Source organism: Equus quagga, chromosome 15 (assembly GCF_021613505.1).
Source record: "Equus quagga isolate Etosha38 chromosome 15, UCLA_HA_Equagga_1.0, whole genome shotgun sequence".
NCBI lineage: Eukaryota > Metazoa > Chordata > Mammalia > Perissodactyla > Equidae > Equus > Equus quagga.
The window spans coordinates 53,725,878-53,745,905 of NC_060281.1; the positions used below are offsets into that span (position 1 = coordinate 53,725,878).

At 37.2% G+C, this 20,028-nt stretch overlaps 1 protein-coding gene across 1 annotated transcript in view; it reads left to right on the top strand.

Moving 5' to 3' along the window:
• Positions 1–20,028, top strand: part of LOC124227108 (uncharacterized) — a 444,749-nt gene that overhangs the window by 68,560 nt on the left and 356,161 nt on the right. The window contains exons 2-3 of the mRNA XM_046641003.1: positions 13,792–13,964; positions 14,535–14,703. The gene's annotated coding sequence lies outside the window, so the exon portion shown is untranslated. The remainder of the gene's footprint in view (positions 1–13,791; positions 13,965–14,534; positions 14,704–20,028) is intronic.

Consider the following 20,028-nt stretch of genomic DNA (forward strand, 5'->3'; position numbering starts at 1 on the left):
CATGATGTTGCGAAGGCTAGAGCAATTATAATTTAGTTTTCTCTTTAGCCCATGACAGAGAGGTGGTAATAGGGTTGGGCAGGAGGGGAACAAAGTGATAATAGCGAAGGTGAGGGCTCAATATATGCTGAGGATCTCCTGAGACTGTGGTCAGGAAAAGCGAAGAACCCCGCGGGTGGGTGAGAAGAGAGGCTCTGCTAATGAGGGCTCCCCCATCACTCCACAGCTACAGAAACCACAGCCTCTGCCCCTGGGACTCCCATGGACCGTGTCCGGCAGCCCTGGTGTACGAGGACCCCCTCCCAAGGAGGAGCTGGTTAAGAGTACAGAAACATCTGCTTGCAGAAAATGTTTTCTCCTAAGACACTGTCCCAGGAAAATGCACCGAGGAAAGGAATTAGGAGCACGTTAACTCCTACAGGTCATTAGGGTATTACTGTAGAGTATAGCTTGAATGAACGAGTTTATTACCCTGGTTCTTCATGTAACAGATGCCCCTCCCCTCCCATACTCTGCACTTCTTGGAGAAAGAGACAAATGAGAAAACAAGTGGCTACCAGAGAATTATTAGGATATAATCCGGGCATTTCAGACTGACCTTGGTCTCCTGTCATGTCTGCCCTGAATTCCTGGATGCTCATAATCCAAATCCCTAATTGGGAACCAGAGGCAGTTCGACATCAAGAATCTTTAAAAAAAAAAAAAACTCAAAGCAAGGAGACAATACAGGAGTCTCAGGAAACGTGAACAAGAACGCTTTCCTTTGCTATGAAGTAGCTGTGTGAGCTTGAACAATTAATTAGCTATTCTGTGCCTCAGTTTCTTTATCTATAAATGAGAGATTGGACTAGGTGTTCTTCCAAGTTCCTTACAGTGCTAACATTTATGGAGCTTCGTCAAGATATATGTGCATATCTGTGTACGTAATAAGATACAAATGATTTTCAGTTATTGAAAAAATAAAATAAGCTTTCCCATACCCAGCTAACTAGCATTCCTCATTCCCCAGTAATTCTGGAGTTCAGGGCATGAATATTCAGTCTCTTGAATAGTCCCCTCTCTTACCGTGGTGTCCAGAATGAGCATATGCAGCTCCTTAGGGTGTCCCTATCTTGATAAGTAGTTCTGAGAGAAGCTGAGTCATTAAGTGGTATTAACTCTAATTAGTGATCAGAAGGGAATATAAATCAATAGTTTTCATGAGGCATCATGAGATATGTTGAAGCCCATTTCCTCAAAGTCCAAGCATTTCCTTTTGAACAAAGTAAGCATATTTGGGAATTTGGGAATGGATTTTCTTTTTTAAAGTCTCTGGAATACAAATTAGCCAATTTCTTTATCTGGGGGCCACAGAAGAGAGGTTTATATTGTGTGAATGAATTCTTAAGGACTGAAATATTTTCAAAAATAAAAACAAGGGGAATTGCTAATTTTCTGTCAACGGGGGAGATAGCTTTATGTAGGAGACCTCTTTGTTTTTCTTCCACTGTATTCCTAAAAGCAATTTTGACTGTGTGACCATTTTAATGAAAAAATGCCATTGAATACTAATAACTTGCATCGTTGGGCTCTTTCTACATACCAGGCACTTTACGTCCACATTTTAACTACCTCACACAGCAATCCCATCTGTTAAAAAATAACGTGTACCACCAGATGAGAAAGCAGAAGCTCAGAGAGGTTAAGTAACTTGCCCAATATCACCCAGAAATAATTGCCCAATATCACCTGAGTCTATCCTAGACTGTCTGATTCCAAGGCCTGTGATTTTGAGCACTGTGGTACTCTGCCTTCAATGTGTAATGTTTGTGCAGGGCTTGGCAGGGAGTCACCAGTAATAGACACTAACCATAGGTGATCTGGTGAGAAGCTGATCTTCACACGTTCAGTGGATCACATTCCCCTGAGACCAAACTGTTCGCTAGGAGTGTGCACCCTGATCTCCAGTGGGATCAGTTAGTACATAAAAAGAACAACTTACCATGCCAATATTGTGTCATTAAATCTACCATTAGGATAAAAATATCCAGGCTCTCATTCTACTTCTAGCCTTTGAGAAGCTGCGAGGACAAACTAAGACAATTCATTGCAGTGAGTGGTGAGAACTGAGGTGACTCGAATTCCTTGTAGCATCTGCCAGGTTAACATGGGCCCCGTGTTTCATCCCACATCAATTTCAGTCACCGGATGTGGGTTTATTCAAGAGGCTTCACAGGCAGCTGCTCTGTTGGCCAGCTCCACTACAACTTGTGCTGGTGAGTCAGATTTCATGCCCAATTAGGATACAAGGGGAGAGCTTCCCTTGTGTAAAGGACACAGCTGCTCCAGAATAGCAGCTTCAAGATGTTCAGAACAGTCTCCTAAGTCTGGCTGCCTCATCCCTTTCTGCAGGCACAGAGAGATAGAAGGAAGAACATTTTTTATTCCTTGGCCTTGAGTTGATGCAATTTTTTATATATAAATACCATTATATGTACGAAAGAGTTTGTGTATATATAATTAACAGATATTAATTAGTTATAATTAATATATTATATATAATACATATGTACACATATATTTCTTAGACTATATATATACATCTGGATATAGTATATATTAGTTTATATATTGTGTGTAGGTGTGTGTATGTATACGTGTGTGTATATGTGTTTATCTATCTATTTGTGGTTGTTTTTGTATTATTGCCATATTCATGAAACTTATACAGACATATATATACACATATATATGTTAGATTTTATATACACACCACATAAACATATATAGCCCATGTACTAGTCTGCATAGTAGGAGTACGTGTCCGTGTATGCATATGTGTGTTTCTCTGTGTGTGTGATGCATATATGTATAATCGCCATCCTCAGGTAACTACATTAAACACTTTCCCCAAGGGGTAGCTGAGGGAGGATCACAGTGAGGGATACTGATCTCTTGCACACGTTTGAAATGTTTGATCTTCATTTTTACCTTACCTCAAAATCCAGAAGCCAAAATATGAAATTTTCCAGATAAATTACTGCCCTTGTTTGCCCTTTTATCCTGAAATTGTGGACATAAAAGTGTTTTAGTGCCCAAATTATCCATATGACTGATATTGATCAAATTCACCCAATTGCGACTTGACTTGGCATCTAATACAGCCTTTGGAGACATGGTCTTAATTTTGCTCAGGGATTCAAGACACACTTGGTGTTTTCCTCTGTAGAATTATGTTCTGTTTCAATTCTTGTTTGAACTTGTCCACTCCTCTTTCCAATGACACCCTATGATTTCATTTCTGTTTTTCATTGTTTCCACTACCCACATGCGGTTGGTTGTCAAGTCCTCTCTCTTAGATCTTTGAAATGTCTGAATCCTTTGGTGACTTGCTTCCCTGCTGCCATTTTCCTGCTGTAGTCACTCACCACCTCCTGCCTGGACTGTTACTATTTCCAGGACACTGTGCTCTTACCGTCTTCCTCCTTCAAAACAAGCCCTACACTGGTAGCCAATTCACATTTATCATTTGCTGAACACCTACTAATTTATATCACTTAATCTTCAAAGCAACTCTCTGAAATATAATTTCACATATGGGGAAATTGGCCTCAGGGGAAACTGGTCCCTTAATTCCAAGAGCAGTGCTCTTTCCTCTATACAATGCATTTTTAAAACATGGATCTAATCCACTTCTCTTTAAGTGTTGGTGCCTCCCTTTTACCCACAGGATAAACTCTAGATTCCCTAGAATGGATACAGGATCCCTTACAATCTGCCTTTACGGTCCCCCAGGGCTCCTCCTCCTCATCATCACTCACTCCGTGCTCTGGGTCTACTTGTCCCTTGACATTACTAAAATGTTCATGTACTTTTATGTGTTGATGTTCTTGTTCAAGCTGTTTCTTTTGCCTAAAATGCCTTTGCCTCCCTAGTCTGCTACATGAAGTTCTTGTCATCTTTAAGAATCATCTAACAAGACACCACCTCTTTATAGCTGCCTTTTATTTTTCCAGGTAGAACTATGTGCTTCTTTATCTGTGTTCATATAATTCTTTGTTTATGCCTCAGTTATGGTCCTTTCACATTATTTTTCCATTTAATAATAGGAAAATCATTGAATAAACAATTGCACATTTGTTGAATGGTATAGTGTATATAGATTAAAAAATATATTTTCAAAGAATATTGTATGATTTTGGAAAATATTGTATAATGGTAAGTAAAAAAGTAGAATGTAAAACTGAATGCACAGGAAGCTACCAATTTTTATTTATATAAATAAGTATTAATACAAAGTGTATGAGAAGAAACAAATTATATATATTTTAATGTTACCAAAACAGTGGTTATCTCCAGATGGTGGGATTAATGATTCCATTTTGTCTCGTAAGGGCTTTTGCATTTTCTAATTTTTCTTTATGAGCAGGTATTACTTCTATGATCAGGAAAAAATTATTCTTTTTTTCACTTGGGTAGTTCTCCCTGCTTTGGATAGCTATATAATAATGTCTAAAATGGTTGTTTAGTGCAGGACATGAAGAAACTAAAGGATTTACTGAGTATGTCTGAATCTAGACTGTATTTTAAAAACTAGCTTTGTGGTAGAAAAATAAAATATCATCATCATCATAATAAAGTAATTCAAACAATACAGAAGAATAAAAAGGGAGAAACAAAAACTTTCTTACCTCTCTCCTCCTTCATGTCCAGACCCATACCATTTGTATCAGCCAGCTAAGCAATGCTGTGGTCACAAACAATGCCCATTCCTTGGTGACTTATGAACATACAAGTTTTATTTTGCTCATTCAACATGTCCATTGCAGGTTGGCTGAGGTCCTCCATTACATCTTCATTCTAGAGCTAAAGCTGAAGGAAATTGCAGCCAGAAACTCCCAGAACTGGGCCCTCTAAAGAGCTGAGCCCAGAGCACTGTTTGCCTGCATCTAAGGATGGTAGTTTGTCTTTAACATAAGCATATATGCAACCAATTATATTATGGGAACTATATTGTGGGACTGATTCCATTTCCTTTTCACTAGGAACTTGGTGAAACCTTTAACTAATGTGGCTTAATGGATTGTCTTGGTTCAGATTTCTATTCTTTCAGCTTCTAAGTTCTGCTCACACTTTATAAAATTTGTTCGAACAAACATTTACTGTGTCTCATTGCTCTGTGCCGAGATGACCACTTCCCTTTTTCTGACTTCTTATCAGCATTTACAGGGAATTCTCACACTTTGCAGCTACAATTGCTCAAAGCTCAGTTTTCAGTTAAGATGCCCTCATCAGCTGTATGTAAAGAAGACTGCAGTTCTCAAATTCACTGCTGTCAGTCATTGCCTTTGGAGACCAGCATTGTTGCCTTCATGTTGTGTTGTGTCTCTGTGTTAGCTGCTCATGCTCTGTCTCACATGCTGGTGAAAACATTGGTTTAAAATCTTGATTTATTTTGGCAGATAGGACAGAATCCAGATTTAGACTGACCTTCAAAATGTTCCTCCATGGAGAGAGTGATGCATGTGGTGGTACTTTCTGTGCAGTGATATGAAATATGCTGTGGGTCTTATTGCCTAACCATTTTGGCAAGGCAGCACAGCGTAATGAGTAACAGCATGAATTCTGAAATCAGACTGAGGTTAGAGCTTGATGTGGCTAAATACTGGCTATGTATACTTGGGAAATTCATTCAAGCTCTATTCATAAGTTTTCTCAATGGTAAAATGGGAATAATAATCATATTACCTTACATGGTTATTATGAGGATTGAGTAATTTGATACAGATAAAATACTTAGTGCTGTGCCTGGGATATGATAAGCATTCAACAAAGTGAGATTATTATTATTATTATTTTATATCCCCTGTGTTGGCTACCATTTTAGGAAAAATCAATTTATGTTTTTTGGCTAAAGAGAATCAATAAGTAAAAATTGGAGGGGTGGAGAATGTCAGCTCAGTATAAGGACATATTTTCCTTCAGTGAGAGCTAGCAAATAATGAAATGAGTTTCCCCTCAAGATAGTGGACTTGGTCATCGAACATGATCAGGCAACGTCTAAGCATCAATGCTCTATGAAATTAAATGTCAAACCAATGAAATGTGATAATTAATTGTTAAGTGGTTATTTTACTTTATTTTTTTTTAAGGTTGGCATCTGATCTAACATCTGTTGCCAATCTTCTTCTTTTATTTTCTTCCCAAAGCCCCCAGTACATAGTTGTATTCTAGTTGTAGGTCCTTCTAGTTGTGGCATGTGGGATGCCGCCTCAGCATGGCTTGATGAGCAGTGCCATGTCCGTGCCCAGGATTCGAACCAGCAAAACCCTGGGCCGTTGACGTAAAGAGCAGGAACCAAACCGCTGGGCCACGGGGCCAGCCCCTGTTAAGTGGTTATTAATAGTGCAGTTTTACTTTGTTCCTGAGTATTCTCTTGTTAGGCCATAATTTAGAAATATTCATGTATAGTACTCAGTTTTCATTTTTGTTCATTACTCGTGCAGCCTGCATAGTCTGTTGTATATATTATAGTAATCAAATAACATCAATGTGTAAATTGCAGGTTAAAGAGAAACTATGGTTAAAAAAAATAAGGAAGGTGGAAACTAGATTTGCATTTGTTCATTACTGAAGGTACACAGCGTTAGTTTCACTTAGTCTTCCCGAATGCGGCCCACACTTTTGGAGGCTGCTTCAGAATCGATAACGAATTTTAAAAGAGAAAGGCCCAATTTATTGTCATGGTATATAAACATATATATATATATATATATATGTATATATAATGTTATATAAAAATATATACCTTGCCACATTTTCTTAAGATTGGTATAAAGTTTAAGGAAATAAATACATTTCATACATATCTTGACTCTACATAATAATTTCTACCCCTTTATTTCAGTATTCCATATCCCCTCAGAATTTATATACTCATTTTTTACAATATTTTTTGCATATATAGTTTCATGATCATTCTTTGTGTTTTGCGGATGTGTAGGAGATATCTAGAACTAAGCTATGAGATCTCGCACTCTCTGCTTCTTCATGTCTTCTTAATCTCGCCTATGTCTCCCATTGCCATCTCAACGTACTTAATATATTGTCAAACATGCAGTATGCAATCAATAATTGTTCACCAAATGTGGGAGAAAATATTTGCAAATCATACCTTTGATAAGAGGTTAATATCCAAAATATATAAAGAACTTACACGACTCAATATCAAAAAAACACCTCAATTAAAAAATGGGCAGAGAACTTGAATATACATTTTTCCATGAAGACATATAGATGGCCAACAGGCACATGAAAAGTTGTCAGCATCACTAATCATCACGGAAATGCAAATAAAAACCATAATGAGATAGTATCTCACATCTGTCAGAATGGCTGTTATTTAGAATAATGTTATTCTAATAATAATAATATTATTATTATTATAATTAATAATATTATTTAGAATAATATTCTAAATAATATTGGTGAGGATGTGGAGAAAAGGAAACCATTGTACATGGTTGGCAGGAGGGTAAATTGATTTAGCCACTATGGAAAACAGCAGGGAGGTTCCATAAAAGATCAAAAACTGAACTGCCATATGATCTAGCAATTCCACTTGTGAGTATTTATTCAAGGAAAACAAAAACGCTAATTGGAAGAGATATATGCACCCCCATGTTCATTGCAGCATTATTTACAATAGCCAAGATACAGAAGCAGCCTGTGTCCACCAATAGAAGAATGGATAAAGAAGATGTGATATATATATATACAGTGGAATATTACTCAGCCATAAAAAGAATGAAATCTTGCCATTTGCAACAACATGGATGGACCTAGAGGGTATTATGCTAAATGAAACAAGTCAGAGAAAGATAAGTACAGTATGATTTCACTTATATGTAGACTCTAAAAAGCAAAAAACAAAACAAAACAAAACAAAACAGAAACAGATTCATAGATACAGGAAACAAATTGATGGTTACCAGAGTGGGGAGAGGTTGGGGGAGTGGGTGAAATAGGTGAAGGGGGTTAAGAAAAATAAACTTCCAGTTATAAAGTGAATGAGTTTTGGGGCTGTAAGGTACAGCATAGGGAACATAGTCAATAATATTGTAATAAGTTTCTTTAGTGACAGATGGCAAGTGGACTTTTCGTGATCCCTTTGTAATGTATATAGATATCGAATCACTATGATGTATACCTGAGACTAATAGGATATTGTATGTTAATTATACTTCAATGAAAAGAATGTTTACTACCACATGATTGAATTAGCAAACTAATTATCAGATGGAAACTAAAATGAAAAAGGTTAGTAGTTTGTAAAATTCTTCCAGCTGCCTGTCGTTTAAAACTATTTGTTCCCATGTCCTTAGAAGATTATGCTTATACCATTGGGTTAATTGTTAAAGAGATCAAAGGTAAATAATTAATGAAAATCCTATTTTTCTACATTGCTAAATTCAAAATAGATTATTCCCTGATTCATTTGGTCCCATGAGGTAGATTAATTTTGGTAACTGATTTAAAGAACTTATCCATTTCCCCATGTCTACAAAATCACTGTATAAAGTCAATGCTAAAAATCATATAAACTAGATGCATTGGCTGGACACAGATAATGAAAAGATAATTTTAAAATAGCAGTTTAAGCACATGTATGCCCCCGAAAGTATAGCTACAGGTCTATCGATATTCCTATCAAATGACAATTTGGAAGAATTTTTTTCTTTAATAGATTCAGCTGGTTGAACATCAACTTCCTTTCCACCAACACAATTCTACAAAATGATATATTTACTCCTAATCTTAACTGAGCACACAGTACGTGCCAGGCACTGTTTGGAGTTTTTGCCTGTACAGTACTATCTGAAATTGATGCCACAATAGAAGATAGTGTGATGTGCGTGTGCTCTCCCACAGCAACTGTGTGAGGTAGGAACGGCTAAAGGCCTCTTTTTACAGGTGCAGGAACTAAGGTACCAAGAAGTTAAATAACTCACCCCATGGCATCCACCCAAGAAAGAGATGGAACTGGAATTTGGATCAAGGCAACTACACTTCAAACTCTGTGCTCTGAACGTTACGTTATACGGTCTTCCCCTTTACAGGTAGTTTTACAAAACAAAATAGTTTTTAAAAGGTCAAAATTAGTCTCTTAGCATCAAAAGACCTATTCTCCCATTGTGTTTCTAGCAGGGTGACCAATTTACCTTTTGTTACACCCAAAAGTGCAAAGAAGATATAGTTTCATTATTTTCCATTGCTAATATAATATTCCTCATGAGCCCCACCTTACATGGTAGTGGAGAAAATGAAATTAAATTCACTTTGGTAAACTTAGCAACACTTTAAACAGCCCTTTGGGTAGCTCAGTCACTTTCGGATAACTTAGTTTTTCAGATACTCTTCCCTTCCTCCTGCTCCTCTTCAACACGGGGTGGGGGGGTTGGAGAAATGGTGAGACCTGGTAGAGTTGGTCTTCAGCGGTGTGAGAGATGGGATCCACTGTGGTGGAGTTTGGTTCCATTTCTGATTATTCTGTGAGTCTGGTCTCCTGTTCTCTCCTCTCTTGGTCAAGCTCCATGTATTCGGTTGATTTGGTCCCAGGTCAAGTCTCTGGGGACTGTACTACCTTGCCGTTACAGCCCCCGTAACCCCCTGTTTATTCCTGATGGATCACCCTTGTCCATAGAACCCCTTTACTCCATTACTAAAGCAGCTCCATCTGAAGAGCTTTGCAACCAGACCCAGTGATCAACGCTCCAACCCTGCAAGGTACAAGCAGGAATTTCAGGGTCACATGCACACCATGCAAGGACTAAGTATGACCCAGGAGTGCTAAATAAAGCTTTCTCCACGTGTGGTGATGGCTCCTCTGAGTCGTGGATCTACCATTGGGCAGGTTAGTTATTTTTCCCCAAATCTCTGAACAGGAAGTGGAGCAAACAGCCTCCTGCTTTTCCCTTTTCTCTCACCCTGGGTCTCTGTTCTGGGGCTTTAGACCTGTTATGGCACAGGGTTTCCCTACCTCTTTGGCTTCTTTCTCCTAGAGAGGGTAGGTTTTTCCTTAATATTTTGACCCAGGTGGGTCAGTTTCCTAAGTCATAGCTTCCTTCTGCCCACCTCCTTTCCCGGTGGCTATAAGTTTGTTTAACAAATGTTGAATAGTAGGCCAGTCACTCTGCTAATCACTTTAAAATATTAAATCAATTAGTTGAATTCACACAATCCTTATAACATCCCTGTAAGATAAGCAGTATTATTCTGCCTCTGTAGAAGAGGAAACTGAGGCACAGGAAGTCAAGTAACTTGCCTAAAGCCATGCAGCTGCCACGTGGTGGAGCCAAGGACTCGAACCTTGGCAGGCCTGGAGTCCATGCTTCTAGTCACCACACTGCACTGACTCTCACATAACACAATGGCAGACATGGCTGGGCGGAGGGTAATTGGATTACTGAGAAGGAAAGAGAAACTTGGAATGAAGTCAAATTATTATATCCACGACATGTTCATAAGTTTGAATTAGGCTCACTTGGAAAAATAGATCTGAGAGGAAAAGAAATCACTCAAAGAACTCTTGAGTTAAATAAATATTTTGACTGCCAATAATCATTCTAGATTTCAACTGAAAGAGATGAGATCTCTAGAGGTATATACTTGAATAACGTTATTGTAATGTGTGGGCTTGCTGGTAGTTGCAGCAAAATTATTTTATTTTTGTTTGTATTTGGTTTTGGCTTTTTATAGGTATGTGGGGTAGAGAGCTGGCTGTGTGTCGTTTAACTTAAGTAGTCCTGGAAGGCCCATCTACCCTTAAGCATTTCCCCGAGGACTAAATTCCTTAACTTTACTTTATCTAAACTTCCTCTACTTAAGAATCGCCTTGGAGCAGGTGATGCCTGGTTTTGGACTATGAGGGACTGGAAGGCAAACAAAGCAGTGCCATGTGATACAACTGGGGTTTGGGGGATCCTGACAAAAGAAAGTCATTTGGCACCTGGGGGTTGGGAGAGAGAGAGCACCAGGAAGTGTTAAGGTAGAATCACGTAAAATTGCCGATATTCACTTGTTTTGCTCTACAAAAATATCAATCTCATATGGTTTAATCTGAAGGAAGGGATTTGGAAATTTAGGTTATTTTGAAATTTTGTGTAGGATTATCCTAGACTCAACCTATACCCTTATTCTACTTAATCTCTTCTCTATCCTAATACTTTAATAAACATGAAAAATGACTCTAGGAAAACATTTACTTGTAACCCTTTAATTTTATCAGTAGGTATAAAACCTCAGCAAGCCCCCCCCCCACCCCCGGTCGATACAAACTGTTTTTGGTTTTTTAACTTGGGTTTTGAATCTTCTGTAGGATGCTTGCAGGCTGTCTAATGTTGATGGGCTACATTTTAAGAGCTTGTTTCTTGCAATAAAGGGCATAATTTACCTATTTTAAGACCTGATGTTAAGTAAGGATATGACTGCAATTTCCTCAACAAAAGATGGGAGAAAACCTTTGTTCATATCTGACATTTCTAAGGTATCAATTGCAAAAAGAAATGGAACGTGACTTTGAGCTCTTGGGGAACTGCGTGCTGTGGTCTTACTGCTTTATACATAGCTGAAAGCATATAATATGAGAGTTTTGCTGGATTTTAGAAAGAACTCCAAAGAACTAGGCCTTTTAAGGTTTATTACCTATTTTATTCAAGATAAGAAAGAAGTTCAAGCATAATATAAATCTTCTTTTTATAGATTAAATGTTGAAAGAACTTCCCATGGCTGACTTTGCAATACGGGCTATTTGAAGGCAAACCAGGCCTTCAAAAGTGTGTGGGTTCCTAAACTGGAATGAGGGCAGCTTTTCTTAAGTTATCAGGGATTATATACAGTGTTTTCAGCAAATGCGTGATGATGGCTGAGTCTCTGTATGTACTCTCCTCACACGTTGTTTTCCGCTCATGTTGACTTACTGTTAGATGTTTTGGGTTTCAGATATCTTAAGTGTATCAAATATGGATTTATTTCAGTTGTGAAGCTGTGCCTTTGATTCTCCCAGAGTTTACATGTCTCATAAAATTTTAATTAGAAACTAGGTCATCAGGATGTTTTCCCATATATTTAGAGAGGAATTTCTTTTACACTTCATTCAGATCTGCTAATGGGACTCCAGTCACTACTGAGTACTCAACAGCAGATAACGCAATAGCACTTCTGTTCTCTTGACCTAAGGCATCACTCAAATATTCCTTCTCAAGGCAAACAAGAAGCTGCTCCCTTTAAAAAATTTGTACTCAGTATTAATCATCTAAATTTAAAACTCTACTTTTATTCATAATGAGAACATTACTAACCTTACTAGTAATTGTATTTAATCACTGAGACAAATGTTCGAGTTTAAATTTGGCTAAATTTAAACCAAAATTTAAATAAACGTGTCAGAATCAGTACATAGAAAACTAACTTCAATGATTTTCCAGCTAAATGATAATGGTTAACATTTGTTGAAGGTGTATACGCAGCACTATTCAAAGTCCATTACATGTATTAGCTCATTTGGTCCTCTCTACGATGCCGTGAGCTGAGTACCTATTATTAGCTTCATTTTACTCATGACAAAATGGAGGTACACTGGGTTAAGTCAAGGTCATGCGGCCAATGGGTAGTTATCCAAAGTCTGAACTCAGGCAGTCTGGAACCAGAGTTCGTACTTTTAACTACTATGCTATTTTGTTTTGTTTGAAATAAAGATTTTTTTTTTAAACGCAGAAAATAGAAACTTCCGTGTTTTCATTGGTCAGTTTTTGTTTCTTCCAAGAAGAGTGTTGAATCAGTGTCTCCTGAATTTCGAGTAGGACCAGAGATATCTACAAATAGGTTGAGTGGTTACCATGTTGGATTAAGTTAGAGGCTATTGATAGTATTAGGCATTTAAAGTAAATACCTAGCCATGTGAAAAGTGATGTCATCTTAGATTATCATTTCTTAAGCACGTACCTTGTGCTGGGCACTCAGCTGTGCTAATTTTATACTTTATCTCACCTAATTCTCACTGTAATCCTTCGAAATAGGTGCTATTATTATTTACAGTGAATGAACAGGCTCAGAGAGGCTAACTAGCCTACAGATAACAAATGGTCATACTATGCTTTTAACTGGGTTTACCACACTCTTAAACATTAAGCCAGTGTTTGCAAATTGTGGTAAGATGTGCTGCTGGGTCAAAACCACCAAGAGCGCAATTAAAAATATCCATTGAGTCAAAATTTCTGGAAATTGAGTCTTGTTGAACTATTGATATGCATCCAGTGATCTCCAGGATACACTCAAACTTGAGAAGCATACCAGGCCAGAGTTTCTCAAACTTTAGTGGGCAAGAGAATCACCTGGAGAGCTTGTTACAGCACAGGTGGCTGGCCCCAAAGTTTCGTTTTCAGTGAGAATGAGGTGAGGCCTGAGAATTCACATTTCTAACAAGGTCCCAGGTGACGCTAATATTGCTGGTCCACTTTGAGACCACTGTGCTAGGCAATGCTGCTATACTGAGGGAGTCAGGAAGAAGATGTCATTGTTTAGGTTAAAATAATTTTCATAATATTCTTGCATTCTTTTGCCTTGTTAATTTTGTTATAAGTTATCTGTATGTGGAAATAATTGTAATCATTTCTATTTTCTTTTCAAACACAACGTTCTGACCATCTCTATTTTTGACTGACATTTCCACCTATTATACATTTAAGAGTTGTATCACACCCTTTCTTTGAGTCCTAAGATCCTACAAATAATGCTTGTTACCACTTTTCTCAGGTTAAAAAGCAAAGTAAGGAATTGTTGCGGCTTCTGATCATTTAGGAAGTAGAGAGAGCACTTTTCAAATCAAATGGAACATAATCTAAAATCGCATGCATCTTCTGGCTGTCACTCCAGCCCCCACGGATCCTCCTCCCCATCAATGGATGGCTGCTTGAGCACAAAGCCAGGTACAGTAAAATGCTTCAACTGCGGTATGTAGCAATTATTCTGTGAGTCGCTGAAGTCCTGCCTCACCAGAGAAAGCCAGCTGATGCAATTCTGCCTGAAGGGCTTTTCAGCAGAGCATCTGTTTTTTTGATACACTTTGCCTATTAATTTTTATCTCCAATGTGTTGGAACTGAGAAAAAAATTTTTCCTCCTTGATGCCTGTCTGCTTATTTCTCATGTAGGTATCATTGATGTTTCTGTACAGCACATTCCCAGGAAGCAAGAAATGTTTTTGTCTTTAACATTCTCTTTACTTAACTGTGTATTTATTAATAAGCAGATTAGAAAATCTTGAAGATATCTTCCAACCTTTTGTTTCTAAGTTGTATCACATGCATTTATATATATATGTACATATATTTTTTAATCTCTTTTTTCGGGGGAGGGGTTTATTCCTCCAGGAGAAACACATAAACTTGTAGTTGAATCTATTCTAAGCTTTTTTTCTAAGTCACAACTGTATTCATTTCCAGAAAAATATAATTAGGAATACTATTTTCAGAGATAACCTATTTCTTTAATGTCACAGGGCTCTTTCAGGCCAAAGAGCCTTGGCACAGTGAAGCCACTTCCACCCCTACTGAATATACCGAAGATCTTCTCGTGATGAAACTCAGACACAATTGTCACTATAGAAACCGCAGTAGAGATGGAGATACAGTTTCAAAAGGAAAATGCTGCCCGGACCTGGGAGACAGGTAGGATTTCCTAAAACTCTTCAGTCATAAATTAAACTTTGGTGATAGTAGGAATTTTTGAGAATAGTTTTGAACCTGCCTAAGGGTAGAAGAAATAAAACTTTGACACTTTTCTGAATTGCTCATATTACATAATTCCTCCAGGGTTTTCAGAAGGGATTATGCTGTGTTACATCTTGTTGAAGATGGCATTTTACAAGCTACCAAGATGAGAAAGTAACACTAACATTGCGTTGAAGTTGAAAGATATCATTTTTGCGTTTTGTATACACAAAATTGGTCATTTAATCATCGGATTTGTTTGTTTCGAAGGGACAAGTGGTTGTACTCTTTAAATGTTTTATATTGCATGGAGTATGGCTGCCTGTTTTCTTATCATTTTAGTCGCATTTTACCTTCTTTCTAATAACATTTTTTTTTCTTTTTTACAAAGCAACGGTGATAATAAGACTCTGAACCTTAAGTAATCTGTTATACGCCTTCCTTTATCTACTGTCATGCTTTTAGGCTGGTTCAATGCAGTGTTGAGGAGAGTAAATAAAATAACAACATTCGCTGTCTTTGTCTACCTAAGCTAAATAATTTGTGTTTGAACTACTGAACGGCTTAAGTAGAGGAAAAAAATGAAATGTTGAAATGCAATCACAGATACTGCTCGCCCTCGTAGCATGCCACATCACTCAACCTCTCAAAAGTCAGTAAGTATCATTTTCTTTTGTTTTATCAACACAGTATGGAACCAGCCTACAAGTATGACATTAGATAAACAAAGGCACAGAACAACTTACCTGCCATTCGGTCTTATTATTCTCCTTTCCTCCCTCCTTTCTTTTACTTATTCAGAGTTCAAACAGAAGAGGATATAATTTACATACTGTTGATGCCCCAAAGAATTTGGGCTTCAAACAATTTCCCATGTCTCATCCTAGAGTAAATAGTTGATTTATGTATTCATTGAAACTAAATGGGCACAGGAATTATTAATGATTAGTGAGTTATTGTGGAGTATTGCCCAAGGGAAGAGAGAACAGGATCAGAGAGCTCTGGTCCTCCCATTCTACTAGAGCTTCTGATAAAAAGCTCTTGGCATTGTTGACTATTTATAGCCTTTTTTGGGCTATTCATGCATTTTATTACTAAAAGAAATTGGAAATAGCACAATTTGCAATAAATGGAATTTCAGCATAGTAGAGCCTTGAGCACTGAATTCTGGAGTTAATTTTATTGGCCTGAGTCACATTTCTCACTAGAACATACTTCTAAGAAGCACCACACCTGCAGATCAAATCTTACCTTGGACTGACTTGCTGTTGTTTCATTGCTTATTACTAACTCCAATTATAAACACCACAACAGTAAAATCTGGCTGCCATAAATGCCTGCTAGAGGGATGAAACCGGAATAGTGTTTCTAATTTGGGTACATGCTTCTTTGAACATTTATGGAATTTTAAATGGTTTGGAGGATTTTGGAGTAAGGAGATGTGAAGATTATAAGGAAATATGGAAGAAACTCTTTTGCCAGAGTTTGCAAAGCTGAGATATCTGATGAATAGGAATAGACTTGCTGGCTTGTTTTGGTGAGATCCTTTCCTGATTGAGGACACTTAGCACAAGCTGATACACCACCAACACAAGCTAACATAAGAATTTCAATTAGGCACGTGTCATCAACTTCTCACATGTTTTCATGAATGTATGATGTTAAAAACAATCAAGTTTATGAATTGATATAATCCATGCATTTTCAACTAGCCACAACTCATCAAGTTCTCATATCTTTTCATAAAGGTATTACGTTAGAAAAAATCAAATTTATGATTATTGTAATTCATCCAATTGATATAATAGAAGCAAGAAGCAGTTTTTATTGATTCCTGAAGATATCCTCATACCCATGAATCTTGCACCAAAACCAAAGAGGAAGACACATTGACTGATTCAAACATCTCCAGGAAAACAGCCTGAGTTAAATAATTATTGAACTAATGAATAAATGATTGGTGAAAGAATTAGACTATCGGTACTCGTAGCACAAAGGATGGATATAATACTTCTTTTAGTGTGAAGTGACATTCAGAAAAACTTGCACCATAATGCCCTGATAAATAGCTCAACATTCCCATTTGTAGGTATTCAAATTCAAGTTGAAAATAATTGTTTAATATAGCAATTGTCTAGTATTGACTATTGTTCATTTCTGCTTACTTGTGCTTTCCTTTCACCAGGAAAATCAGGACATTTAACACAGTGCCCGACACACGTTTTTTGAAAAATGAGAGAACAAATGAGTAAAATGAATAGGAATAAGTAAATATAGACCCATGCTGGAACTCTTGTTTTCTACTCAAATCATGTGCTCTGGGTAGATGGTACAATGCTCTGTCAGAGATGCCACACTCAAATGCACTACAAGGCTTCACCTGAACACCTCCCTTTCCCTGAAATGAGCCCTTCCAGGCGGTCTTGCTTTCTGCTGATCTCTGCTGTGTGTCTCTCATCTCAGAGTGTCATCTTCAATTTTTCAAAGGCGTGCAGCATTTCTCAGATACACTGGGTGCTGGGAAGGGATGTAACACTTCCCTCCTGTGAAGAGTAGTAAATCTTTTAGCAGATTATATTCTCTTGGCTAGAAAAATGTTGGACTGGCTACTCCAACACAATTTACTAGTTTCAGCAACAGTTGCCACCTCTCATTCTTGTTTACAGATAAAACTGCAGTGGATTCTTTAAAACAACAGTGGATTCTTTCCTTTCCTGTGTCTTTGACTGTGCCTCTGCCTGGGGAAGAGTAGACACAAATTTTGGACCTCCACTTAGTCAAATGACCATGATTATAATTATGCTTGAAAGAAAATGGGGCAAGCATGATTCTAATTTTCTGAGTTAAGCTAGCAAATTGACTCGGTTGATCTTGAGTTTAGTGCCCATGAAACACTTAAACCTGAGTTAAGAAAGCAAATTAACTCAGTTGATCTTAAGTGAGTGCCCATGAGGCATTGTCGCACATTAGGCAAATCAAGCATACATAAAAAAGCAAGAGACCTGCATCAACCACAATGGATTGCATAAATTTCCACAAAAGGAAATCAAAAGTGATGAAAAACGTAAAGGAAAATGTTTTTTCTTTTCTCAAAAATCATGCTATTAATTAAATTATTATACAAAGTAATGCCTTTCGAGTTTCTCATCTTGTTTTTGTTTTCTCTTTAAACAAATGCTGGCTTTGCTGTCTTAAGGTGTCTGGAAATTGTTTTCTTTGGAATTTGATTTTTATCTTTATAATAATTATAAAAGAAGAAGAACACTGTTATTTTAGGGACTGGAAACTAAAAACTGTGGAAACGGGGAGCAGTAGATTGTATTTAATTAGTTCTGGCATTGCAATTGGAAGAACGATTATAGGTGGTTTATCTCTTGAGCTGCTTCTTTTCTATCTGCAAAATGAAATGACAACATTTGGCATAAATGAACTTATCTCATATAGATGTAGCCAAAAGTGACTAATACGGTCCACTGCACACACAGTGGACATTCTTTAAATACTGTTGGATAAATGAGGAACAAAAGTATTTCACATGCAACGTGCTTTGGTTTCCTACACCAGCACAGTATAATAGAAACAGAATGCAAGCCATAAGTGTAATTTCAAATTCTTTAGTAGCCACATTAAAAATGTAGAAAGTTGAAATTGATTTTAATAATATATTTTAACTTAATATATCCAAAATATTTTCATTTCTGCATGTCATTAATATAAATTTTTGTGTGTATGTGATGAAGATTGGCCCTGAGCTAACATCTGTGCCAATCTTCCTCAATTTCGTATGTGGGAGGCCGCCACAGCATGGCTTGATGAGTGGTGTTGTATGTCCGTGCCCAGGATCTGAACTCTCGAACCCCAGGCCACCGAAGCAGAGCATGGGAACTTAACCACTACGACACTGGGCCGGCCCCTGCAGTAGGACTTTTTGAGGGCTACCTCTGAGCACACTTCATGTAATTTAACAATGTTAATCTCTCTAACTGATGTGATATTAATCTCTATACTAATCAATTAAAGAAAGAAAAATAATGATCATTTATAACAAGAACTCACAGGATAAAATGTCATTATAAGCAGACTAGTGAGAAGTCAATCAGGAAAAATAAACCATTTTTGTACGGCTAAAGATAATATTTTAGTTTTCAATTGTCGCATAATGCATTACCACAGAGTTAGTGGATTAAAGCAACGCACATCTACCATCTCATTGTTTCTGTGGGTCAGGAGTCTAGGCATGCTTAGTTGGGTTCTCTGCTCAGCATCACAGCAGTCTGAAATCAAGGATTCACGGGGCCTGACATCTCGCCTGAGGCTCAACATCCTTTCTCAAGTTCACTGGTTGTTGGTGGACCAGTGGCTCCTTGTTGTTGTAGTATTGAGGCCCTCAGCTCCTGAAGGTCATCTGCTGTTCCTTGACACGTGGTCCTCTTCACAGGGTGGAAGTTTGCTTTTTCAAGGGCAATAGGAGAGCATCTTTTGCTGCTTCAATTCTCTCTGATTTCTCCAATCTCTACCTCTAAATTCTCTTTTAAAGCTCATATGATTAGGTTAGCCCAACCTAGAAGAATCTCCTTTTTGATTTACCTGAAGTCAACTGATTAAGGACCTTAATCACATCTGCAAATCCTTCCACCTTTGCTATATAACTCAACCTATTTGTAGGAGTGATATCTCATCACTGTCACAGAGCTCTCACACACTCAAGGGGAGAGGATTAGACAAGGCATATACACCAGGGGGTGGGGATCTTCAGGTCCATTTTAGAAATGCGCTTACCAATGAGAGAATAATTTTGTCTATGTGTGTGTTAGGTGTTTTAAACTTCTAAATACCATTGAAATTTAATAATAGAAATAAATATTTCAATATGTAAAATCTCTTTATTTTTCCTTCTTTTCCTAGTATTTCTTGTCTAAAACTTTTCTTCAAATTTCTGTATATTCAAATTTCTAACTGAGCTTGATAGTCTCTGACCATCTTTTTTAGAGGAATTTAACCTATTCATATTTAAATATGTTATCATTCATTGTCTTTAAATTTACCTTTTTGTTATCTTTTACTATATGCTTTTATTTATGTTCTTCTATTGGATTTTAATTCTTTATTTCCCTTTAGATGAAAACTAACAATTTATTTTTAAAAACATTTTAAAGTATCAACATATTTTACACACTTGTTTTAATTTTTTTTTTTGCAATAAATATTAGCAACCAAATGAACTTGAAATTTCATACAGGATTACACATCTATATCCACATATGGAATCTAGTTTCTGAGATG